Below are 24774 nucleotides of genomic sequence, written 5' to 3' on the forward strand. Positions count from 1 at the left end.
TCTCGATTTCTACCTTTGCGGCCTTAAGCATTGCGAAGAGCTCGGGAATCGTTTTCGTCATCCCTTGCATATTATAGTTCATCACAAAGCCTTTGTAGCTTGGTTGCAGTGATTGAAGAACTCTGTCAATAACACTATCAACTGGAAGTTCAACTCCCAGCAGAGTCAAGTGGTTATGATACCCAGACATTTTGAGTATGTGTTCACTGACAGAACTGTTCCCCTCCATCTTGCAGATATAGAACTTGTTGGAGACTTCATATCTCTCAACTCGGGCATTTGCTTGAAATATTAACTTCAACTATTGGAACATCTCATATGCTCCATGACATTCAAAACGTCTTTGAAGTCCCGGTACTAAGCCGTAAAGCATGGCACACTGAAGTATTGAGTAGTCATCAGATCGAGCCTGCCAGACGTTCTTAACATCTGCAGTAGCTCCTATAGCAGCTCTGTCACCTAGCGGTGCATCAAGGACATACTTTTTCTGTGCAACGATGAGGATAATCCTCAAGTTACGGACCCAGTCCGTGTAGTTGCTACCATCATCTTTCAAGTTAGCTTTCTCTAGCAACGCATAAAATTTAGGGGAACGGTAGCACAGGCCATTGATCTACAACATAGATATGCAATACTATTAAGACTAAGTTCATGATAAATTAAGTTCAATTAATCAAATTACTAATGAACTCCCACTTAAATAAACATCCCTCAAGTTATCTAAGTGATACATGATCCAAATCAACTAACCCATGCCCGATCATCACGTGAGATGGGGTAGTCATCAATGGTGAACATCTCTATGTTGATCATATCTACTATATGACTCATGTTCGACCTTTCGGTCTCCAGTGTTCCAAGACCATGTCTGTACATGCTAGGCTCATCAAGTTTAACCCAAGTATTCTGCATGTGCAAAACTGGCTTACACCCGCTGTATGTGAAGGTAGAGTCTATCACACCCGATCATCACGAGGTGCTTCAAAACGACGAACTTTGGCAACGGTGCATACTCGGGGAGAACACCTTTATCTTGAAATTTAGTGAAGGGATCATCTTATAATGCTACCGCCTTCTAAGCAAAATAAGATGCATAAAGGATAAACATCACATGCAATCAAAATATGTGACATGATATGGCCATCATCATTTTGTGCTTTTGATCTCCATATCCAAAGCATCATCATGATCTCCATCATCGCCGGCTCGATACCTTGGTCTCCATCATTGCGTCGGGGTTGTCTCGCCAACTGTTGCTTCTACAACTATTGCTAACTCATAGCGATAGAGTAAAGCAATTACATAGCATTTGCATTTCACACAATAATTAAGAGATAACCCTAAGGCTCCTGCAGTTGTCGATATTACAAAACATGATCATCTCATACAAAAACGTATATCACATCACATCTTGACCATATCACATCACAACATGCCCTGCAAAAACAAGTTAGACGTCCTCTACTTTGTTGTTGCAAGTTTTACGTGGCTGCTACGAGCTTCTAGCAAGAACCGTTCTTAACCACGCAAAACCACAACGGTGATTTATCAAGTTTGTTGTTTTAACCTTCTTCAAGGACCAACCGTAGTCAAATTTGATTCAACTAAAGTAGGAGAAACAGACACCCGCCAGCCACCTTTTATGCAAAACAAGTTGCATGTTAGTCAGTGGAACCGGTCTCATGTGCGTGGACATGTAAGGTTGGTCCAGATCGCTTCATCCCACAATACCACTGAATCAAAATAAGACGTTGGTGGTAAGCAGTATGACTATCACCGCCCACAAATCTTTGTGCTCTACTCGTGCATAACATCTACGCATAGACCTGGCTCATGATGCCACGTTTGGGGAACGTTGCATGGAAAACAAAAAAATTGTACGCACACACAAGATCTATCTAGGGAGATGCATAGCAAAAAGAGGGGAGAGTAAGTCTATGTACCCTCATAGACCGTAAGCGGAAGCGTTTATTAACGCAGTTGATGTAGTCGAACTTCTTCGCGATCCAACCGATCAAGTACCAAACGTACGGCACCTCCGTATTCAGCACACATTCAACTCGGTGACGTCCTCGCCTTCTAGATCCAGCAAGACGGGCGAAGTATTGTATGAGTTCCGGCAGCACGACGGCGTGGTGACGGTGGTGGTGATGCTATCTCCGCAGGGCTTCGCCTAAGCACTTCAAAAATATGACCGTGGGACGAAACTGTGGAGAGGGGCGCCACACACGGCTAAGAGATTGCCGTGGCCTTTGTCTGGCGCCCCCTCCCTGATGTATATAGGGGGGAAGGGGAGGCAGCCAGGAGGCACCCCAAGGGTGGCCACCGACCACCTTGGGCTCTTACCCTGTGGCGCCCCCCTACCTTGTTTGCACAAGGGGGGAAGGAAAGGGGAGGAGAGGGAAGGAAGGGGGAGGCCAACTCCCCCTTTCCTTCTCTCCCCAAGGGATGCGGCCTTAGGAGGGGTGCGCCAGCCCCTTGTGGGCTGGTGTGTTCCCCCCTTTGGCCCATATGGCCCATTAACCTCACGAGGGGGGGGGGGGGTTCCCGGAACCCCTTTCGATGATCGATGACTACCTGGTACCTCCCGAAACTCTTTCGGTGTCCAAATAGCATTGTCCTATATATCAATATTTACCCTTGGACCATTCCATAGCTCCTCGTCATGTCTGTGATCTCATCCGGCATTCCATAGCTCCTCGTCATGTCTGTGATCTCATCCGGGACTCCGAACAACATTCGGTCACCAACTCATATAACACTATATCGTCAACGAACATTAAGCGTGCGGACCCTACGGATTCGAGAACTATGTAGACATGACCGAGACACCTCTCTGGTCAATAACCAATAGCGGAATCTGGATGACCATATTTGTTCCTAAATATTCTATGAAGATCTTTATCGGTCGAACCTTATGACAACATATGTAATTCCCTTTGTCTATCGGTATGTTACTTGCCCGAGATTCGGTCGTAGGTATCTTCATACCTAGTTCAATCTCGTTATCGGCAAGTCTGTTTACTCATTCCGTAATACGTCATCTCGTAACTAACTCCTTAGTCACTTTGCTTGCAAGCTTCTTATGATGTGTATTACTGAGAGGGCCCAGAGACACCTCTCTGACACACGGAGTGACAAATCCTAATATCGATCCATGCCAACTCAACAAACACGTTCGGAGATACCTGTAGAGCATCTTTATGATCACCCAGTTACGTTGTGACGTTTGATAACACACAAGGTATTCTTCCGGTATCTGGGAGTTGCATGATCTCATAGTCGAAGGAATATGTATTTTGACATTAAGAAAGCAATAGCAATAAAATGAACGATCATATGCTAAGCTAACGGATGGATCTTGTCCATCACATCATTCTCCTAATGATGTGATCCCGTTATCAAGTGACAACACATGTCTATGGTTAGGAAACCTTAACCATCTTTGATCAATGAGCTAGTCTAGTAGAGGCTTACTAGGGACATAGTATTTGTTATCCACACATGTATTTTAGTTTCAAGTCAATACAATTCTAGCATGAATAATAAACCTTTATCATGAATAAGGAAATATAAATAACAACTTTATTATTGCCTCTAGGGCATATTTCCTTCAAATAGCATATGGTGGGTAAACAAATTACTGTTGGGCACGATAGAAAAGCAAATAATTATGACGATATCCAAAGCAATGATCATGTATATAGGCATCACGCCCAAAGTTAGTAGATCGAAACGATTCTGCATCTACTACTATTACTCCACACATCGACCGCTATCCAGCATGCATCTAGTGTATTAAGTTCATGGAAAAAGGGAGTAATGCATTAAGAAAGATGACATGATGTAGACAAGATAAACTCACGTATGAATAAACCCTAGCTATCTTGTTACCCTTAATAGCAACGATACATGCATGTCATGTCTCTTTCTGTCACTGAGATGTTGAGCACCGCAAGATCGAACCCATCACAAAGCACCTCTTCCCATGGCAAGATAAATCAATCTAGTTGGCCAAGCCAAACCAATAAATCAAAGAAGAAATATGAGGCAGTAACAATCATGCACAAAAGAGTTCAGAGAAGACTCAAATAATATCCATGGACAGATCTGATCATAAACTCACAATTCATTGGATCCCAACAAACACACCGCAAAAAAGAGTTACATCAAATAGATCTCCTAGATCATCGAGGGGAACACTGTATTGAAGATAAAAAAGAGAGAAGAAGCCATCTAGCTACTAACTACGGACCCGTAGGTCTGTGGTAAACTACTCATGCATCATTGGAGGGGCAACAAGGATGATGAAGAACACCTCCGTGATTGTTGCCCCCTCTGGCAGAGTGCCGAAAAAGGCCTCTAGATTGGATCTCGTGGTTCTGGAACTTGCGCCGGTGGAAAAAGTGTTTCGTGGAATCCCCTAGGGTTTTGGGGATTTTAGAGTATTTATAGAGGCGGAGGTAGGTCAATGCGGTGCCCGAGGGCCCCACTATCCACCAGGGCGCGCTAGGGGCCTCTGCCGCACCCTAGTGCCTAGTGGGCCCCTTGGGCCTCTTTTCGTGGCCTCCAGAAGCTTCCTGGGTCTCTTATTGCCAGAAAAAATATCCAAAAAGTTTTGTGACATTTGGACTTAGTTTGCTATTGATATTCTGCAAGGTAAAAAAAAAGCAAATGGCACTGGGCACTAAGTTAATAGGTTAGTCCCAAAAAATGATATAAAGCTGCTAGTAAATGTATATAAAACATCCAATATTGATAATATAACAACATGGAATGATAAAAAATTATAGATACGCTGGAGACGTATCAATTTCTTATGGACAAAAAGAGACCCCGGAAGCTTCATGGAAGGACCAGAAGACCTACGAGGAAGCGACAAGCTCGGTAGGTGCCCTGTGAACTTGTCGTGTCCTCGTGGCCCCCCTGATGTGAAACCGACGCCAAAAATTCCTATAAATACCAAAAACCCAGAAAGAAACCTAGAACTTCCGCTCCGTCGCTGCAAGCATCTGTTTCAAAGCAATCTCATCTGGAGCCCTATTCCGGCACCCTGCCGGAGGGGGAAATCATCACCGGAGGCCATCTTCATCATCCTGGAAGTCACCATGATGAGGAGGGGGTAGTTCACCCTCGGGGCTAAGGATATGTGTCGGTAACTATGTGTTTGATCTCTCTCGTGTTCTTGATTTGGCACGATCTTGATGTAACACGAGCTTTGTTAATATAGTTGGATCATATGGTGTTCTTCCCTCTCTATCTTGTTGTGATGAATTGAGTATTGCTCTTTGAGGTTTTGTTATGTTGGATTCATATTGGATTTGAGATCACTTGATGTATGTCTTGCATGTGATACACGTGGTGACAATGGGGTATTCTATTCACTACTGCAGGATGGTCTAAACGCGACAGTCGAATCAGAGACCCTTCGACGAAACTGTGTGCGATGCATCAATCACAAACGGTGATGTAATAAAACCGTAAAAAAAATACAAAACGTTTGCGATGGCGGCGACATCAAACACGGTTCATATTAGAGTTGCATGTGAGATGAGTGGCAAACGGTTAATCCAGAAGAACTATTTGCGATGATGCAGAACAACAAAAATGGGCAGCCAGATGAGGGTGTGTGTGATATACAACATACAGTTCACTAGGATGAACTATGTGTGATTAGGCAACACAATGGAAACGGTTCAACTGAACAAGATGTGTGTGATACGCGGCAAACATGTCCGTAATCAGAAATGTGTGCGAAGACCAATAATAACACAGACGATTGCTGCTAATAAGCCGTGTGATTTGCTCTGTCTACACAAGAATAACATGTATATATATAACTGAAATAAACATCCAATTACATAAGTGACTATACAGATCATTTGCACACACCTCAATAAGCAATTGCATGCATTCTAAACTAGGAGAAATGATCGTCTAGTCATCTACTTCCTGTGACGCTCCCACCACTGCTCTGTGGCTCGATCCCTCGTCTGGGGCAGGAAGAAGACACTCCCTCATGTCAACGATCCGCATGTACATCTCGTAGCTTGTGTACGCGTCCTTGGCCGTGTACTTGATGAGTTGTTCATCCAGTCTCTCATGCCATACACTGTGCCAGGCATTCTTGTCCTTCTTGCTCTCATCCTTCATCTTCATGTAGTAGGGGTTGATGATAGCCGAGGCGAGGTCAACCAGGAAGTTCAGTTTGTTGTTGTCGCTGCCCCAGACCTTATAGTGGTCCTGGATGTTGACAAGATTTGGCATTTCAAGCCCGAAACCTTAAGCGCTTTTAGATTGTTGTCGTGTCCACTGTAGCGAAACTGTAGTTGGAGTTGTTGATAAACCTGGACAAACGCTCGCAAGGCCTTGCGGCCAGGTAGTAGTGATAGACGAGGACGTCATGTCGCACGCATGATACGTCTCCAACGTATCTATATTTTTTATTGTTCCATGCTGTTATATTATCATTCTTGGATGTTTTATAATCATTTTATAGTCATTTTATATCTTTTTTGGTACTAACCTATTGACATAGTGCCAAGTGCTAGTTGTTGTTTTTTGCATGTTTTTTACATCGCACAAAAGCAATACCAAACGGAGTCCAAATGCAGCGAAACTTTTTGTGGAATTTTTATGGACCAGAAGACATCCAGTGGACCGAAGAAACGCCTAGGGGCTGCTCCGAGGGGAGCACAACCCACCAGGGCGCGCCTGGAGGCCCAGGCGCGCCCTGGTGGGTTGTGCCGACCTTGGGTGCCCCCGGACCGCCTCTTTACTCTATAAATACCCCAATATTCCAGAAAACCTAGGGGAGTCAACGAAAATCAATTCCAGCCCCCGCAAGTTCCAGAACCACCAGATCCAATCTAGACACCATCACGGAGGGGTTCATCATGTCCATTTGTGCCTCTCCAATAATGCATGAGTAGTTCTTTGTAGACCTACGGGTCCGTAGTTAGTAGCTATACGGCTTCCTCTCTCTCATTTGATTCTCAATACATTGGTCTCTTGGAGATCCATATGATGTAACTCTTTTTGCGGTGTGTTTGTTGGGATCGGATGAACTTTGAGTTTATGATCAGATCTATCTTTTTATCCATGAAAGTTATTTGAGTCTTCTTTGATCTCTTATATGCATGATTGCTTATAGCCTCGTATTTATTCTTCGATATTTGGGTTTTGTTTGGCCAACTTGATCTATTTATCTTGCAATGGGAAGAGGTGCTTTGTCATGGGTTCGATCTTACGGTGCTTGATCGCAGGGAACCGACACATATGTATCGTTGCTATTAAGGATAACAAGATGGGGTCTATTTCTACATAAATAGATCTTGTCTACATCATATCATCATTCTTATTGCATTACTCCATTTCTCCATGAACTTAATACACTAGATGCATGCTGGATAGCGGTCGATGTTTGGAGTAATAGTAGTAGATGCAGGCAGGAGTCGGTCTACTATTCTTGGACGTGATGCCTATATAATAATCATTGCCTGGATATCTTCATGATTATTTGAAGTTCTATCAATTGCCCAACAATAATTCGTTTACCCACCGTTTGCTATTTTTCTCGAGAGAGCCACTAGTGAAATCGACGGCCCCCGGGTCTCTTCTTTAATATATTTGCCTTTGCGATCTATTTTATTTGCATTTTATTTTCAGATCTATTAAACCAAAAATACAAAAATACCTTGCTGCAATTTATTTTATCTCGTGTTCCCGCGAAATCTATCTATCAAATTATTACAACTTTCTCATGTCTGCTTGCCAATTTCTGGCGTCGTTACCCGGAAGGGATTGACAACCCCTTTAACACGTCGGGTTGTGAGTATTTGTTATTTGTGTGCGGGTGCTGTTTACGTAGTGTTTCTTGGTTCTCCTACTAGTTCGATAACCTTGGTCTCATCACTGAGGGAAATACCTACCGTCGCTGTGCTGCATCATCCCTTCCTCTTTGGGGAAATACCGACGTAGTCTAGCAGACATCAAAAGGAATTTCTGGCGCCGTTGCCGGGGATACATCATCAACATCTACCAGGTTCCTAATCACAAATATCATCTCCTCGCAATTTACATTATTTGCCATTTTCCTCTCCCTACTTCACAAAAATTTGCCGTTTTATTCGCCCTCTTTTTCATTCGCCGTTTTCTTTCCGGATCTGTTTTTTGTGTGCAATCTTGTTTGCCATTATTGTCGTCATGGATAGTTCTTCCTCTATTGCGTGCACTCCTGAGAACGAGGTTCTCAACTTTAAACAAAGGGGAAGAGAGAGTTTAAAAGATGCTTGGTGTAGAATTTGCAATGCTCATAATAGAACTATTCGTAAGCAATCTACCGTTGTTCTTCTTCGTTGTTTTTATGTGGGCATCACCACTTGGTATAGATTCGTCCTTGATACGATTACCAGTGGAAATTTCTTGATGTGTCCCTCTCTTGATGCTTTTAATTCTATGGGAAATTTAGTGGGCTCACCACCTCTTATGATTAATGAAACAACTTTGACCCTTGAGCATGTTATGGAAAGACTGGATGCTATTGAAAAGAAAATGCTTACCGAAGAACATGTTGAAAACTTGGATAAAAACATGCATAATTTTGCTACTAAAATTGGGTCAAAAGCGGGAGAAGTTTTTAAGTTGTTAAAAGAAAGGGGGACCATAATTCATGAAAGAATTGAAGAAAGCCCACCTCGGATTGATAAACTGGAAGAAATCTTTAGTTATCTAAGCACGGCTTTTGCTTCTGCTAAAACTATTGAAAAAACTCCCGTAAAGGTTGGCAAGATTACTCAAGTTACTAAGAACAAGGGTGCAAATTCTAGTAATAAAGATAAAGAGGATCTGAAGATGATTAGTATTCACCCGGATTTTTTTGAAGTTATAAGGGATCCCTTGAGCAATAATGAATTCTTTAAATTTGTTCCTAGGAGTATTGTCTTTGAAAATCTTTATGCTAAATATCTGAAGAATTCTAAGTGTTTGGTTGAAGAGTTGAACAAAGATGACAAAACTTAGATCCTTGCTTTATGCCTAGCTAGGGGCGTGAAACAATAGCGCTTGTTGGGAGGCAACCCGATGAATAAAATTTATTTTTGTATTTTGCTTTTTGTTATTGAGTGTTTGCACAATTATGCTACTGTTATGATTGTGTTTGTTGTGTTTTAATTAGTGTTTGTGCCAAGTAAAGCCTTTAGGATCTTCTTGGGTGATAGTTGTTTTGATCTTGCTGAAAAACAGAAAATTTTGCGTCCAGAGTTATAATTTTTAAAAATCACAGAACCGACGAAAAATTCTGATTTTTTTACAATAGATTGATATACAAATTTCCCAGGTTTTCCTAATTTTCAGAATTTTCGGAGTTATAGAAGTATTTGAACAATCCCGATTGCTATAGACTGTTCTGTTTTTGATAGATTCTGTTTTCTTTGCATTGTGTGCTTGTTTTGATGATTCTATGGTTTTCTTTGAAGAGTTTTTGCCATAGAAAAGTTGGAATACATTAGATATAATGCAAGAATAAAATATGAATGGGTTGCAACAGTACTTATAGTAGTGATTTGCTTTCATATACTAACGGATCTCACGAAGGTTTTGTTGAGTTTTGTGTGATTGAAGTTTTCAAGTTTTGGGTGATGTTACGATGGATGAAGGAATAAGGAGTAAGAAGAGCCTAAGCTTGGGGATGCCCATGGCATCCCAAGCTATTATCCAAAGAGAAGCAAGCAACTAAGCTTGGCGATGCCCCGAGTGGCATCCCCTCTTTCTTCGAACGACCATCGGTATTTTACTCGAAGCTATATTTTTTTTCGTCACATACTTTGAGTTTTGCTTGGAGCATCTTGTATGATATGAGTCTTTGCTTGTTTTGCTTTTTGTTTTAAGTCTGGAATCCTTGCTGGACACACCTATTTGAGAGAGCCAAAATTATGCCATGACTTGTTAGAATTGCTCTTTATGCTTCACTTAAATCTTTATGAGCTATGGAATTGCTCTAGTGCTTCACTTATATCTTTTTGAGCACGGTGTGCTTTAGTATTTTTTAAGAAATTCGCTCTTGCTTCACTTTGATTTATTTGATAGTTAGTAAATTTTTGAAGAAATTCTCTCTTGCTTCACTTAAATTAATTTGAGAGAAAGAAATATTATGCTCATGATCTTCACTTATATTTGTTTGAGCTTATCAAAAGCAACACATGAAAATTAGTTCCAAAGTGATAGATATCCAAGAAGGATATAATAAAAACTTTCATGAAGATCATTGGACAAAATAAACTTGATTCCTTGTAATAGTTTTGAGATATGATGATGTGATATGTGAGTCATGTTGATGAGTAATTATGCTTTAGTAAGAATATTGGTGTTAAGGTTTGTGATTCCCTATGCAAGCACGAAAGTCAATAGTTGTGCAATGAAATTACATCCTACTTGTGGTGCATTATTCGGTGTTAATTATGCTCAATGCTCGCTTATGAGATTATTCGTTTCTTGGTTGGTCGCTTCTCAATCTTTTGCAAGCCTTCATTTTGCACTAAGTATGATCACTACATCCAAAATCCTTTAAACCAGTTTTGCCACATGAGTCAACTATACCTACCTATATGCGGTATTCTTTTGCCGTTCTAAGCAAATTTGTATGTGTCATCTCTAATTTTCAAAATAAATTTCTCTTTTGTGTGCTTGTACCGCTCACGAGGCTGTGAGGGGTGGCCAATGTTTTCTATGCTAGATGTGTTATTCTCATGATGAGTGTTTATTCACTTGTCATTGCACGATAGTAAGGCAAAGGTATTAGGGATGCCCAGTCCCAAAATGAAAAATGAATTTACTTTATGTTGTCAAATAATAAATTCCTTGGAAAGTGTTGGTATGGAGGGCACCCGTGGATAAAGTTAGCCATGGAAAGTGAACGTATGGTTGAAAAAGGAATAAACTTTATTTTTTGTTTGAGAACCACCTATGATATATCTAGCATGGAAAGTGTTGGGAGCTCTAAGTCATTTTCGTTGGTGGGAAAAGTATGCCTCCCAAAATGTTTTTATCTCTAAGTCTTTTGCTTTGAGCTCTGGCACCTCTACAAATCCCTACTTCCCTCCACGAAGGGCCTTTCTTTTACTTTATGCAATTTTTATTTTAATTTGAGTCTCCATCTTCTCTTATAAAGCACCAACTAGGGGGCACTATGATCATACTTGAGCATTGGGTGTAGCTAATATGCGATTGTGTTTCATGAATGGATCAATGATTGAGCATGATGGGCTAGGGATAACTTATTTTAGCGTTGATATTTTGAAAGACATGGTTGCTTGTGGGTATGCTTGAGTATTTAAGTCTCATGTCAAAACTAAACTATTGCTTTGAACCATAAAAGTCCAAATGTCCATGCTACAAAGAAAAGAATATGAGATGGCATGTTAGGCAGCATTCCACATCAAAAATTTTGTTTTTATCATTTACCTACTCGAGGACGAGCAGGAATTAAGCTTGGGGATGCTGATACGTCTCCAACGTATCTATATTTTTTGATTGTTCCATGCTGTTATATTATCATTCTTGGATGTTTTATAATCATTTTATATCATTTTTTGGTACTAACCTATTAACATAGTGCCAAGTGCCAGTTGCTGTTTTTTGCATGTTTTTTACATCGCAGGAAATCAATACCAAATGGAGTCCAAACACAGCGAAACTTTTTGTGGAATTTTTATGGACCAGAAGACATCCAGTGGGCCGAAGAAACACCTAGGGGCTGCTCCGAGGGGAGCACAACCCACCAGGGCGCGCCCTGGTGGGTTGAGCCCACCTCGGGCGTGCCCCCGGACCGCCTCTTTACTCTATAAATACCCCAATATTCCAGAAACCCTAGGGGGGTCGACGGAAATCAATTCCATCCGCCGCAAGTTCTAGAACCACCAGATCCAATCTAGACACCATTATGGAGGGGTTCATCATGTCCATTGGTGCCTCTCCGATGATGCATGAGTAGTTCTTTGTAGACCTACGGGTCCGTAGTTAGTAGCTAGATGGCTTCCTCTCTCTCATTTTATTCTCAATACAATGGTCTCTTGGAGATCCATATGTTGTAACTCTTTTTGCGGTGTGTTTGTTGGGATTGGATGAACTTTGAGTTTATGATCAGATCTATCTTTTTATCCATGAAAGTTATTTGAGTCTTCTTTGATCTCTTATATGCATGATTGCTTATAGCCTCATATTTCTTCTCTGCTATTTGGGTTTTGTTTGGCCAACTTGATCTATTTATCTTGCAATGGGAAGAGGTGCTTTGTGATGGGTTCGATATTACGGTGCTTAATCCCAGTGACAGAAGGGGAATTGACACGTATGTATCGTTGCTATTAAGGATAACAAAATGGGGTCTATTTCTACATAAATAGATCTTGTCTACATCTTGTCATCGTTCTTATTGCATTACTCCGTTTCTCCATGAACTTAATACACTAGATGCATGCTGGATAGCGGTCGATGTGTGGAGTAATAGTAGTAGATGCAGACAGGAGTCGGTCTACTAATCTTGGACGTGATGCCTATATAATGATCCTTGCCTGGATATCGTCATGATTATCTGAAGTTCTATCAATTGCCCAACAGTAATTCGTTTACCCACCGTTTGGTATTTTTCTTGAGAGAAGCCACTAGTGAAATCTACGGCCCCCGGGTCTCTTCTTTAATATATTTGCCTTTTATTTTCAGATCTATTAAACCAAAAATATAAAAATACCTTGCTGCGATTTATTTTATCTCGCCCGCGAGATCTATCAATCAAATTATTACAACTTTCTCACGCCCACTTGCCAATTGCTGGCGCTGTTACCCAAAAGGGATTGACAACCCCTTTAACACGTCGGGTTGCGAGTATTTGTTATTTGTGTGCAGGTGCTATTTATGTAGTGTTGCTTGGTTCTCCTACTGGTTCGATAACCTTGGTCTCATCACTGAAGGAAATACCTACTGTCGCTGTGCTGTATCATCCCTTCCTCTTTGGGGAAATACCGACGTAGTGTAGTAGACATCAACACACAACTGGGCGACGGCAACCTTCTGTTCGATCCGGACATGACCGATGGTGTATTCGAGGTCGAAGCCGGCCACTTGGTACTCGGCAAGCAAGTGCTCCATAGTTTGGATGGAGCTCTCCACCAAGACCGGATCGTTCGTGTACACCACAGAGAGGGCCTTCCCCCTCACGTGGGTGTCCACTACGTGATGCATGGTGAACTGCCCACCGTTGTCACCATCGACCGCTGGGAGCGCCATTGGAGCCACGGGGAGCACCATTGGAACCATTGGATGTCCTCTCTGTATGTGTTGTCATGGGTGTGCTTATTGTGTCGTGTGGCACGAGAGATGAAGGTAAATGGCTGCAGGAATAAATGGGGCCGGGCGGCCTGGATTCTCGGCGCGTCCGCATGGTAGTTTTTGTAGTAGGTAACTGCATCATCGCGCCGCGCCCGGTGCAACCGTATGCACACAAACATGCGTGATCGTGCGCTGGCCCCAAACACTGGCAGCGCGCGTGCAGGGACGTGGGCAGAGCACCCGAAGGGACGTGAGAGCAGAGCGTGCGCGGCGGGACACGAGCAAAGCGCGCCACGGCCGCCTCAACCGCAAGCAACCACACAGATAGAGCAGTTGAACACGCAGGAAATGGTCGCCTACAAGCCGGCCGATAGTTGCGTCGCTGCATAGAGAGCGGCCGTGTGCTACTACCTCCGTCTTGGTCTATTAGTCCCCTTTATGTTCTGTGCCATACTTTGCCCTTAAATTTAACCAGCAAAATGTTAATGCATGTTATAAAAATTATATAATTGGAAACTATGTTCAAATACGAATCCAACGATATAATCTTTGGCGACGTGCATTCGTATTTTATTAGTTAAATCCTACTTATAAACCAGGAAGGGGTATAGTAGGTAATTAAATCGCAATTTTTTTATTAACCGTATTTGTACGTGGTCTTTCATCCACCTCTCACACATCTTGTCACCCTGCTGCTGCAGACGGCTTACAACGCAAGCTTGCGCAGCGCGCGGGGGCATTCTTTTGGCCAAACGGTGGCTCGAAGTGGCACCAATGAATCATCTTTGAGCCCGTTCCCGCGCAACCTCGCAGGTTCCCGCGCAAGCTTCCTGCCTGAGTCGGTGAAATCCCCCAAAATCCCAATGCTTACCGGCCTGCGATATAAACCCTCACGGGCGGCGAGTCCTGCGTCGCATTTTCCCCTCCCTCCCTGTAGCTTATCTCGTCTACTTCTCCCGCAATTACCAATGACAACGGTCCGTCGTCATCACTCAGCCACTCCGCCGTCATCAGAGGACAACTCCAGCTGGGAGGCTACACCGCGGCGGCGGTGCAGTCCTCAGCGTAGTGTAGTGCGCGTGACGTCCCTGTTGGGTGTGCGCGGAACACCCACCACACGCTGCCCGTCGGCAGCTGTTGCCGGCTGCCGTTGTCGCCACCCCACCGTCTACCGCCGTGGCCGCCACATGATAACCCACAAGTATAGGGGATCGCAACAGTTTTTGAGGGTAGAGTATTCAACCCAAATTTATTGATTCGACACAAGGGGAGCCAAAGAATATTCTCAAGTATTAGCAGCTGAGTTGTCAATTCAACCACACCTAGATAACTTAATATCTGCAACAAAGTATTTAGTAGCAAAGTAATATGGAAGTAACGGTAACGATAGCAAAAGTAGTATTTTTGGGTTTTGTAGTGATTGTAACAGTAGCAACGGAAAAGTAAAAACAATATGTGAAAAGCTCGTAGGCATTGGATCGGTGATGGAGAATTATGCCGGATGCGGTTCATAATGTAACAATCATAACATAGGGTGACACAGAACTAGCTCCAATTCATCAATGTAATGTAGGCATGTATTCCGAATATAGTCATACGTGCTTATGGAAAAGAACTTGCATGACATCTTTTGTCCTACCCTCCCGTGGCAGCGGGGTCCTAATGGAAACTAAGGGATATTAAGGCCTCCTTTTAATAGAGTACCGGAACAAAGCATTAGCACATAGTGAATACATGAACTCCTCAAACTATGGTCATCACCAGGAGTGGTCCCGATTATTGTCACTTCGGGGTTGCCGGATCATAACACATAGTAGGTGACTATAGACTTGCAAGATAGGATCAAGAACTCACATATATTCATGAAAACATAACAGGTTCAGATCTGAAATCATGGCACTCGGGCCCTAGTGACAAGCATTAAGCATAGCAAAGTCATAGCAACATCAATCTTAGAACATAGTGGATACTAGGGATCAAACCCTAACAAAACTAACTCGATTACATGATAGATCTCATCCAACCCATCACCGTCCAGCAAGCCTACGATGGAATTACTCGCGCACGGCGGTGAGCATCATGAAATTGGTGATGGAGGATGGTAGATGATGACGACGGCGACGAATCCCCGTCCCCGGAGCCCCGAACGGACTCCAGATCAGCCCTCCCGAGAGGTTTTAGGGCTTGGCGGCGGCTCCGTATCGTAAAACGCGATGAATCCTTCTCTCTGATTTTTTCCCCGAAAGTGAATATATGGAGTTGGAGTTGAGATCGGTGGAGCGTTAGGGGGCCCACGAGGTAGGGGAGCGCGCCCTAGGGGGGCAGGCGCGCCCCCCACCCTCGTGGGCAGGGTGTGGGCCCCCTGACGTGGATTTTTCTTCCAGTATTTTTCTTATTTTCGAAATAGATGTTCCGTGGAGTTTCAGGTCATTCCGAGAACTTTTGTTTCTGCACATAAATAACACCATGGAAAGTCTGCTGAAAACAGCGTCAGTCCGGGTTAGTTCCATTCAAATCATGCAAGTTAGAGTCCAAAACAAGGGCAAAAGTGTTTGGAAAAGTAGATACGACGGAGACGTATCAACTCCCCCAAGCTTAAACCTTTGCTTGTCCTCAAGCAATTCAGTTGATAAACTGAAAGTGATAAAGAAAAACTTTTACAAACTCTGTTTGCTCTTGTTGTTGTAAATATGTAAGGCCAGCATTCAAGTTTTCAGCAAAGATTATGACTAACCACATTTGCAATAACTCTTAGGTCTCATGCTTACTCATGTCAATGGCATAATCAACTAGCGAGCAATAATAATAAATCTCGGATGACAACACTTTCTCAAAACAATCATGATATGATATAACAGGATGGTATCTCGCTAGCCCTTTCTGAGACCGCAAAACATAAATGCAGAGCACCTTTAAAGATCAAGGACTGACTAGACATTGTAATTCATGGTAAAAGAGATCCAATCATAGTCATACCCAATATAAATTAATAGTAATGAATGCAAATGACAGCTGCGCTCTCCAGCTAGTGCTTTTTAATAAGAGGGTGATGACTCAACATAAAAGTAAATAGATAGGCCCTTCGCAGAGGGAAGCAGGGATTTGTAGAGGTGCTAGAGCTCGGTTTTGAAATAGAGATAAATAATATTTTGAGCGGCATACTTTCATTGTCAACATAACAACCAAGAGATGGCGATATCTTCCATGCTACACACATTATAGGCGGTTCCCAAACAGAATGGTAAAGTTTATACTCCCCCTCCACCAACAAGCATCAATCCATGGCTTGCTCGAAACAACGAGTGCCTCCAACTAGCAACAGTCCCAGGGGGAGTTTTGTTTGCAATTATTTTGATTTAGTTTGCATAAAGCATGGGACTGGGCATCCCGGTGACCAGCCATTTTCTCGTGAATGAGGAGCGGAGTCCACTCCTCTTGAGAATAACCTGCCTGGCATGGAAGATACGGGCAGCCCTAGTTGATACATGAGCTATTCGAGCATACAAAACAGAATGTTTATTTGAAGGTTTAGAGTTTGGCACATACAAATTTACTTGGAACGGCAGGTAGATACCGCATATAGGAAGGTATAGTGGACTCATATGGAATAACTTTGGGGTTTAAGGGATTGGATGCACAAGCAGTATTCCCGCTTAGTACAAGTGAAGGCTAGCGAAAGACTGGGAAGCGACCAACTAGAGAGCGACAACAGTCATGAACATGCATTAAAATTAATAGACATTGAGTACAAGCATGAGTAGGATATAATCCACCATGAACATAAATATCGTGAAGTCTATGTTGATTTGTTTCAACTACATGTGTGAACATGTGCCAAGTCGAGTCACTTAAATCATTCAAAGGAGGATACCACCCCACTATACCACATCACAACCATTTTAATAGCATGTTGGCACGCAAGGTAAACCATTATAACTCATAGCTAATCAAGCATGGCACGAGCAACTATGATCTCTAATTGTCATTGCAAACATGTTTATTCATAATAGGCTGAATCAAGAACAATGAACTCATCATATTTACAAAAACAAGAGAGGTCGAGTTCATACCAACTTTTCTCATCTCAGCCAGTCCATCATATATCGTCATAATTGCCTTTCACTTGCATGACCGAATGAAGTGAATAATAATAAGAGTGCATGTGCATTGGACTAAGCTGGAATCTGCGAGCATTCAATAAACAGGAGAAGACAAGGCAATATGGGCTCTTGGTTAAATCAACAATAATGCATATAAGAGCCACTTCAACAATTTAATCATGGTCTTCTCCTATCGACCCCCAAAGAAAAGAAAAGAAATAAAACTATTTACACGGGAAAGCTCCCAACAAGCAAAAAGAAGAACAGGAAATCTTTTTGGGTTTTCTTTTTAATTATTACTACTAAAAGTTACTACTATTTTTTTTGGTTTTTCTTAAAGTTTATCAAACACACAAGAAGAAAGCAGGAAAAAGAAAATAAACTAGCATGGATGTTACAGTGAAAGAGTTTGAGCACCGACATCTAGCAATGAGTGTGTGAACATAAATGTAATGTCGGTGGAAATACGTACTCCCCCAAGCTTAGGCTTTTGGCCTAAGTTGGTTCATTGCCACGGATGGCCTGGCGGGAACCCGTAGTTGTAGCCGGGGTCGTACTGAGATGCAGCGGCTATCGCCTCCTGAGCTGCAACATGACGACGAGCGGCCTCCGCCCTCCTCTCGTACTCATCTGGCTCCTCTCTGGTAATAACATATCTTCCTTTTGCCTGATAATCAAAGAAGGCAGGAGCAGGGAGAGTAATACGGACAGCACGACGTCTGTCAAAGATTAAGCGATACCGGAGAGGTGATTCATTCCTCTTGACAAACTGGTGGTGGACCATAGCATTATAGTCTAAATAAGTAGGAGTAACTCAATATCATCCTCACGAATGTCCACACCAAGAAAATCAGCTAAGCGGGTTGCATAAATTCCTCCAAAGAAATCTCCATTAAATCTATTATGATGCAACCTACGTGCAACAATGGCTCCCAAATTATAAGATTTGTCTCCTAACATAGCACTCCTAAGAATACTAAGGTCAGGGACACACATATGACATGCTTCATCTTTACCATTTATGCACCTACCTATGAAGAGAGCAAAACAATGTATAGCAGGAAAATGAATGCTCCCTATGGTAGCTTGTACTATATCTCTAGATTCCCCCACAGTTATACTAGCAAGAAAATTTCTAAATTCAGATTTGCGGGGTTCACTAGCACTACCCCATTGTGGAAGTTTGCAAGCAGTGGTAAAATCCTCTAAGTCCATAGTATAAGATTTTTCATAAAGATCAAACATGACAGTTGGGGAATTACGTGAAGATGAAAATTCAAACCTCCTCACAAATGAACTAGTGAGATAGTGGTATTGGCTGCACTTCTCTGCCTCGAAGCTCACAAGATCAGCGTTACGCAAATATGCGTTAAATTCTTCTTTGATTCCCGCTCGATCCATAAAATTTTCTGAAGGCCATTCACAAGGCCGCACTGGAGCGTCCCTTGGTGGCTCATCGTCAGCATCACGCATTGCAAGCCTGGGTCCTTGCTTCCTTGAAGAACCACCTTGGAACATTTTCCTAAGCATATTTCTTCCTCTAAAATTTTTAGTAACTTCAAACAAAAGTAAACCAAACTCAACAAAATTGATAGAAACTACTCCTACAAGTGCCTAGAGCCCATATCATGCATTAGAACTACTTGGAACCATATAAATTTGACATGCAAGCTCAAGAACATGGTCACCTAGGCAGCACAAATTTGCAATGAATAAAGCACTAGAACAAAAACTAATTGGACCAATGGAGGAGTCACATACCAAGGAACAATCCCCCCAAGCAGTTTTGTGAGAGGTGCTTTGAGCAAAGAGATCGAAAATCGCAGCAAAATGAGCTAGAACTCATGCTTGAGCTGGATATTGGTGTTTTTGGGAGGCAGAAGAAGTGTGTGGGTGCAGGAATAAGTGGAGGGGGGCCACCGTGGGCCCACGAGGCAGGGGGTTCGCCCAGGGGGGTAGGGCGCGCCCTCCACCCTCGTGGCCAGGTGCTTGCCCCTCCTGCTGTGTTCTCAGTGCCAGATATTCTCAAATATTCTAGAAAAAATCATATTCCATTTTCAGGGCATTTGGAGAACTTTTATTTTTGGGGTATTTTTATATTGCACGGATAAATCAGAAAACAGACAGAAAAATACTATTTTTACTTTATTTCAACTAAATAACAGAAAGTAGAAAGAGGGTACAGAAGGTTGTGCCTTCTAATTTCATCCATCTCATGCTCATCAAAAGGAATCCACTAACAAGGTTGATCAGGTCTTGTTAACAAACTCATTCCGAATAACATGGAACCGGAGAAATTTTGAATAACACTATGTTACCTCAACGGGGATATGCACATCCCCAATAATAAGAATATCATATTTCTTCTTGACAGTAGGAAGAGGAAATTCAAAACCTCCAAATATAATCGATGGAATTTTTCCAATAGAATTGATACTGTGGACTTGAGGTTGTTTCCTCGGAAAGTGTACCGTATGCTCATTACCATTAACATGAAAAGTGACATTGCCTTTGTTGCAATCAATAACAGCCCCTGCAGTATTAGAAAAGGGTCTTCCAAGAATAATAGACATACTATCGTCCTCAGGAATATCAAGAATAACAAAGTCCGTTAAAATAGTAACGTTTGCAACCACAACAGGCACATCCTCACAAATACCGACAGGTATAGCAGTTGATTTATCAGCCATTTGCAAAGATATTTCAATAGGTGTCAACTTATTCAAATCAAATCTACGATATAAAGAGAGAGGCATAACACTAACACCGGCTCCAAGATCACATAAAGCAGTTTTAACATAGTTTCTTTTATTGGAGCATGGTATAGTTGGTACTCCTGGATCTCCTAGTTTCTTTGGTATTCCACCCTTAAAAGTATAATTAGCAAGCATGGTGGAAATCTCAGCTTCCGGTATCTTTCTTTTATTAGTAACAATATCTTTCATATACTTAGCATAAGGATTCATTTTGAGCATGTCAGTCAATCGCATACGCAAAAAGATAGGTCTAATCATTTCAGCAAAGCGCTCAAAATCCTCATCATCCTTTTTCTTGGATGGTTTGGGGGGAAAAGGCATGGGTTTCTGAACCGTAGGTTCCCTTTCTTTACCATGTTTCCTAGCAACAAAGTCTCTCTTATCATAACGTTGATTCTTTGATTGTGAGTTATCAAGATCAACAGCAGGTTCAATTTCTATATCATTATCATTACTAGGTTGAGCATCATCATGAACATCATCATTAACATTTTCATTAGGTTCATGTTCATTACCAGATTGTGTTTCAGCATCAGAAATAGAGATATCATTTGGATTCTCAGGTGGTTCAGCAATAGGTTCACTAGAAGCATGCAAAGTCCTATCATTTTTCTTTTTCTTCTTTTTAGATGGACTAGGTGCATCAATATTATTTCTCCGAGAATCTTGCTCAATTCTCTTAGGGTGGCCTTCAGGATACAAAGGTTCCTGAGTCATTTTACCAGTTCTAGTAGCCACTCTAACAACATAATCATTTTTCTTACTATTTAATTCATTGAGAAAATCATTTTGAGCCTTAAGTACTTGTTCTACTTGAGTGGTAACCATAGAAGCATGTTTAGTAATGAGTTTAAGTTCACCTTTAACTCTAGACATATAATCACCCAAGTGTTCAAGCGTATAAGCATTTTGTTTTAATTGTCTACCAAAATAAGCATTGAAATCTTCTTGCCTAACCATAAAGTTATCAAACTCATCCAAGCATTGGCTAGCAATTTTAGTAGGAGGGATTTCAGCTTTATCATATCTATAGAGAGAATTTACCTTTACTACCTGTGTCGGGTTATCAAGACCATGAGTTTCTTCAATAGGCAATGGATTAAGATCATATGTTTCTTCAACAGGCGGTAGATTAAGACCATGTATTTCTTCAATAGGAGGTAAATTCTTAACGTCTTCAGCTTTAATACCTTTTTCTTTCATAGATTTCTTTGCCTCTTGCATATCCTCAGGACTGAGAAATAGAACACCTCTCTTCTTCGGAGTTGGTTTAGGAATAGGCTCAGGAATTGGCTCAGGAGCTGGCTCAGGAAGTGTCCAATTATTTTCATTTGTCAACATATTGTTCAATAGAATTTCAGCTTCATCCGGTGTTCTTTCCCTGAAAACAGAACTGGCACAACTATCCAGGTAATCTCTGGAAGCATCGGTTAGTCCATTATAAAAGATATCAAGTATTTCATTTTTCTTGAGAGGATGATCAGGCAAAGCATTAAGTAACTTGAGAAGCCTCCCCCAAGCTTGTGGGAGACTCTCTTCTTCAATTTGCACAAAATTATATATATTCCTTAAAGCAGCTTGTTTCTTATGAGCAGGGAAATATTTAGCAGAGAAGTAATAAATCATATCCTGGGGACTACGCACACAACTAGGATCAAGAGAATTAAACCATATCTTAGCATCACCCTTTAATGAGAACGGAAATATTTTAAGGATATAAAGATAGCGAGATCTCTCATCATTAGTGAACAGGGTGGCTATATCATTTAATTTAGTAAGATGTGCCACAACAGTTTCAGATTCATAGCCATGAAAAGGATCAGACTCAACCAAAGTAATTATATCAGGATCAACAGAGAATTCATAATCCTTATCAGTAACACAGATAGGTGAAGTAGCAAAAGCAGGGTCAGGTTTCATTCTAGCATTAAGAGATTGCTGCCTCCATTTAGCTAATAACCTCTTGAGCTCATATCTATCTTTGCAAGCTAAAATAGCTAAAGCAGCTTCTTTCTCAAAAACATAACCCTCAGGAATAATAGGCGAGTCTTCATCATCACTTTCATCAATATAATCAGTTTCAATAATTTCTTTCTCTCTAACCCTAGCAATTTGTTCATCAAGAAATTCACTAAGTGGCACAGTAGTATCAAGCATGGAAGTAGTTTCATCATAAGTATCATGCATAGCAGAAGTGGCATCATCAATAACATGCGACATATCAGAATGAATAGCAGAAGCAGGTTTAGGTGTCGCAAGCTTACTCAAAACAGAAGGTGAATCAAGTGCGGAGCTAGATGGCAGTTCCTTACCTCCCCTCGTAGTTGAGGGATAAATTATTGTCTTAGCGTCTTTCAAGTTCTTCATAGTGACCAGCAGATATAAATCCCAAGTGACTCAAAGAATAGAGCTATGCTCCCCGGCAACGGCGCCAGAAAATAGTCTTGATAACCCACAAGTATAGGGGATCGCAACAGTTTTCGAGGGTAGAGTATTCAACCCAAATTTATTGATTCGACACAAGGGGAGCCAAAGAATATTCTCAAGTATTAGCAGCTGAGTTTTCAATTCAACCACACCTAGATAACTTAATATCTGCAGCAAAGTATTTAGTAGCAAAGTAATATGGAAGTAACGGTAACGATAGAAAAAGTAGTATTTTTGGGTTTTGTAGTGATTGTAACAGTAGCAACGGAAAAGTAAATAAGCGAAGAACAATATGTGAAAAGCTCGTAGGCATTGGATCGGTGATGGAGAATTATGCCGGATGCGGTTCATCATGTAACTATCATAACATAGGGTGACACAGAAGCTCCAATTCATCAATGTAATGTAGGCATGTATTCCGAATATAGTCATACGTGCTTATGGAAAAGAACTTGCATGACATCTTTTGTCCTACCCTCCCGTGGCAGCGGGGTCCTAATGGAAACTAAGGGATATTAAGGCCTCCTTTTAATAGAGTACCGGAACAAAGCATTAGCACATAGTGAATACATGAACTCCTCAAACTATGGTCATCACCAGGAGTGGTCCCGATTATTGTCACTTCGGGGTTGCCGGATCATAACACATAGTAGGTGACTATAGACTTGCAAGATAGGATCAAGAACTCACATATATTCATGAAAACATAACAGGTTCAGATCTGAAATCATGGCACTCGGGCCCTAGTGACAAGCATTAAGCATAGCAAAGTCATAGCAACATCAATCTCAGAACATAGTGGATACTAGTGATCAAACCCTAACAAAACTAACTCGATTACATGATAGATCTCATCCAACCCATCACCGTCCAGCAAGCCTACGATGGAATTACTCGCGCACGGCGGTGAGCATCATGAAATTGGTGATGGAGGATGGTAGATGATGACGACGGCGACGAATCCCCCTCTCCGGAGCCCCGAACGGACTCCAGATCAGCCCTCCCGAGAGGTTTTAGGGCTTGGCGGCGGCTCCGTATCGTAAAACGCGATGAATCCTTCTCTCTGATTTTTTCCCCGAAAGTGAATATATGGAGTTGGAGTTGAGGTCGGTAGAGCGTTAGGGGGCCCACGAGGTAGGGGGCAGGCGCGCCCCCCACCCTCGTGGGCAGGGTGTGGGCCCCCTGACGTGGATTTTTCTTCCAGTATTTTTCTTATTTTCCAAATAGATGTTCCGTGGAGTTTCAGGTCATTCCGAGAACTTTTGTTTCTGCACATAAATATCACCATGGAAAGTTTGCTGAAAACAGCGTCAGTCCGGGTTAGTTCCATTCAAATCATGCAAGTTAGAGTCCAAAACAAGGGCAAAAGTGTTTGGAAAAGTAGATACGACGGAGACGTATCACCACACCATCGTCGAAAGCCAGGGCCATCACCCGCTCCGCCTCCGTGGCCCGACGGTAGGAGGTGGCCGTCATGGACGCCACCGCACTGCCGGCCACCATGGCCATCACCCGCTCCGCCTCCGCGGCCCGAAGGCAGGAGGTGGTGGTCGTAGCCGCCACCATGGCCGCCAGCCCACCATCGACCGCCGGGGTCATCACCCACTCCGCCACCGCCACCCGAAGGCGGGAGGCGGAGGTGGAGGCCCGCACGTGCGTCAGCGACCTTGCGCGCTACACCGAGTTCCTGCGGGAGGAGGAGGAGCGCCTCGTCGAGCATGCAAAGAGTCTTACCGCCGCCGTGGCCGCAACACACGCCGCTGTAGAGACAAGGAATTAGGAGATCTACTAGGAGAACCACCGCTTCGAGAGGGGTCATCTAGAGCGGCAGAGGGCATTCTAGGTGAGCGTCGCTGAAGGTGCAACAGCGGCAGGCACCATATTGCAGTTGTCCAGCTCGTCGATAGGCTCCCCCTCCTCTGCCTCTTACTAAGCGTGCTCGGCAAAGGAGAGGCTGTCGGAAGTAGTCCATGTTGGGGAACGCAGTATTTCAAAAAAATTCCTACAATCACGCAAGATCTATCTAGGAGAAGCATAGCAACGAGTGGGGAGAGTGTGTCCACGTACCCTTGTAGACCAAAAGCGGAAGCGTTTAGTAACACGGTTGATGTAGTTGAACGTCTTCACGATCCAACCGATCCAAGTACCGAACTTACGGCACCTCCATGTTC

This window comes from Aegilops tauschii, chromosome 7, assembly GCF_002575655.3.
Source record: "Aegilops tauschii subsp. strangulata cultivar AL8/78 chromosome 7, Aet v6.0, whole genome shotgun sequence".
NCBI classification, from domain to species: Eukaryota; Viridiplantae; Streptophyta; class Magnoliopsida; order Poales; family Poaceae; genus Aegilops; species Aegilops tauschii.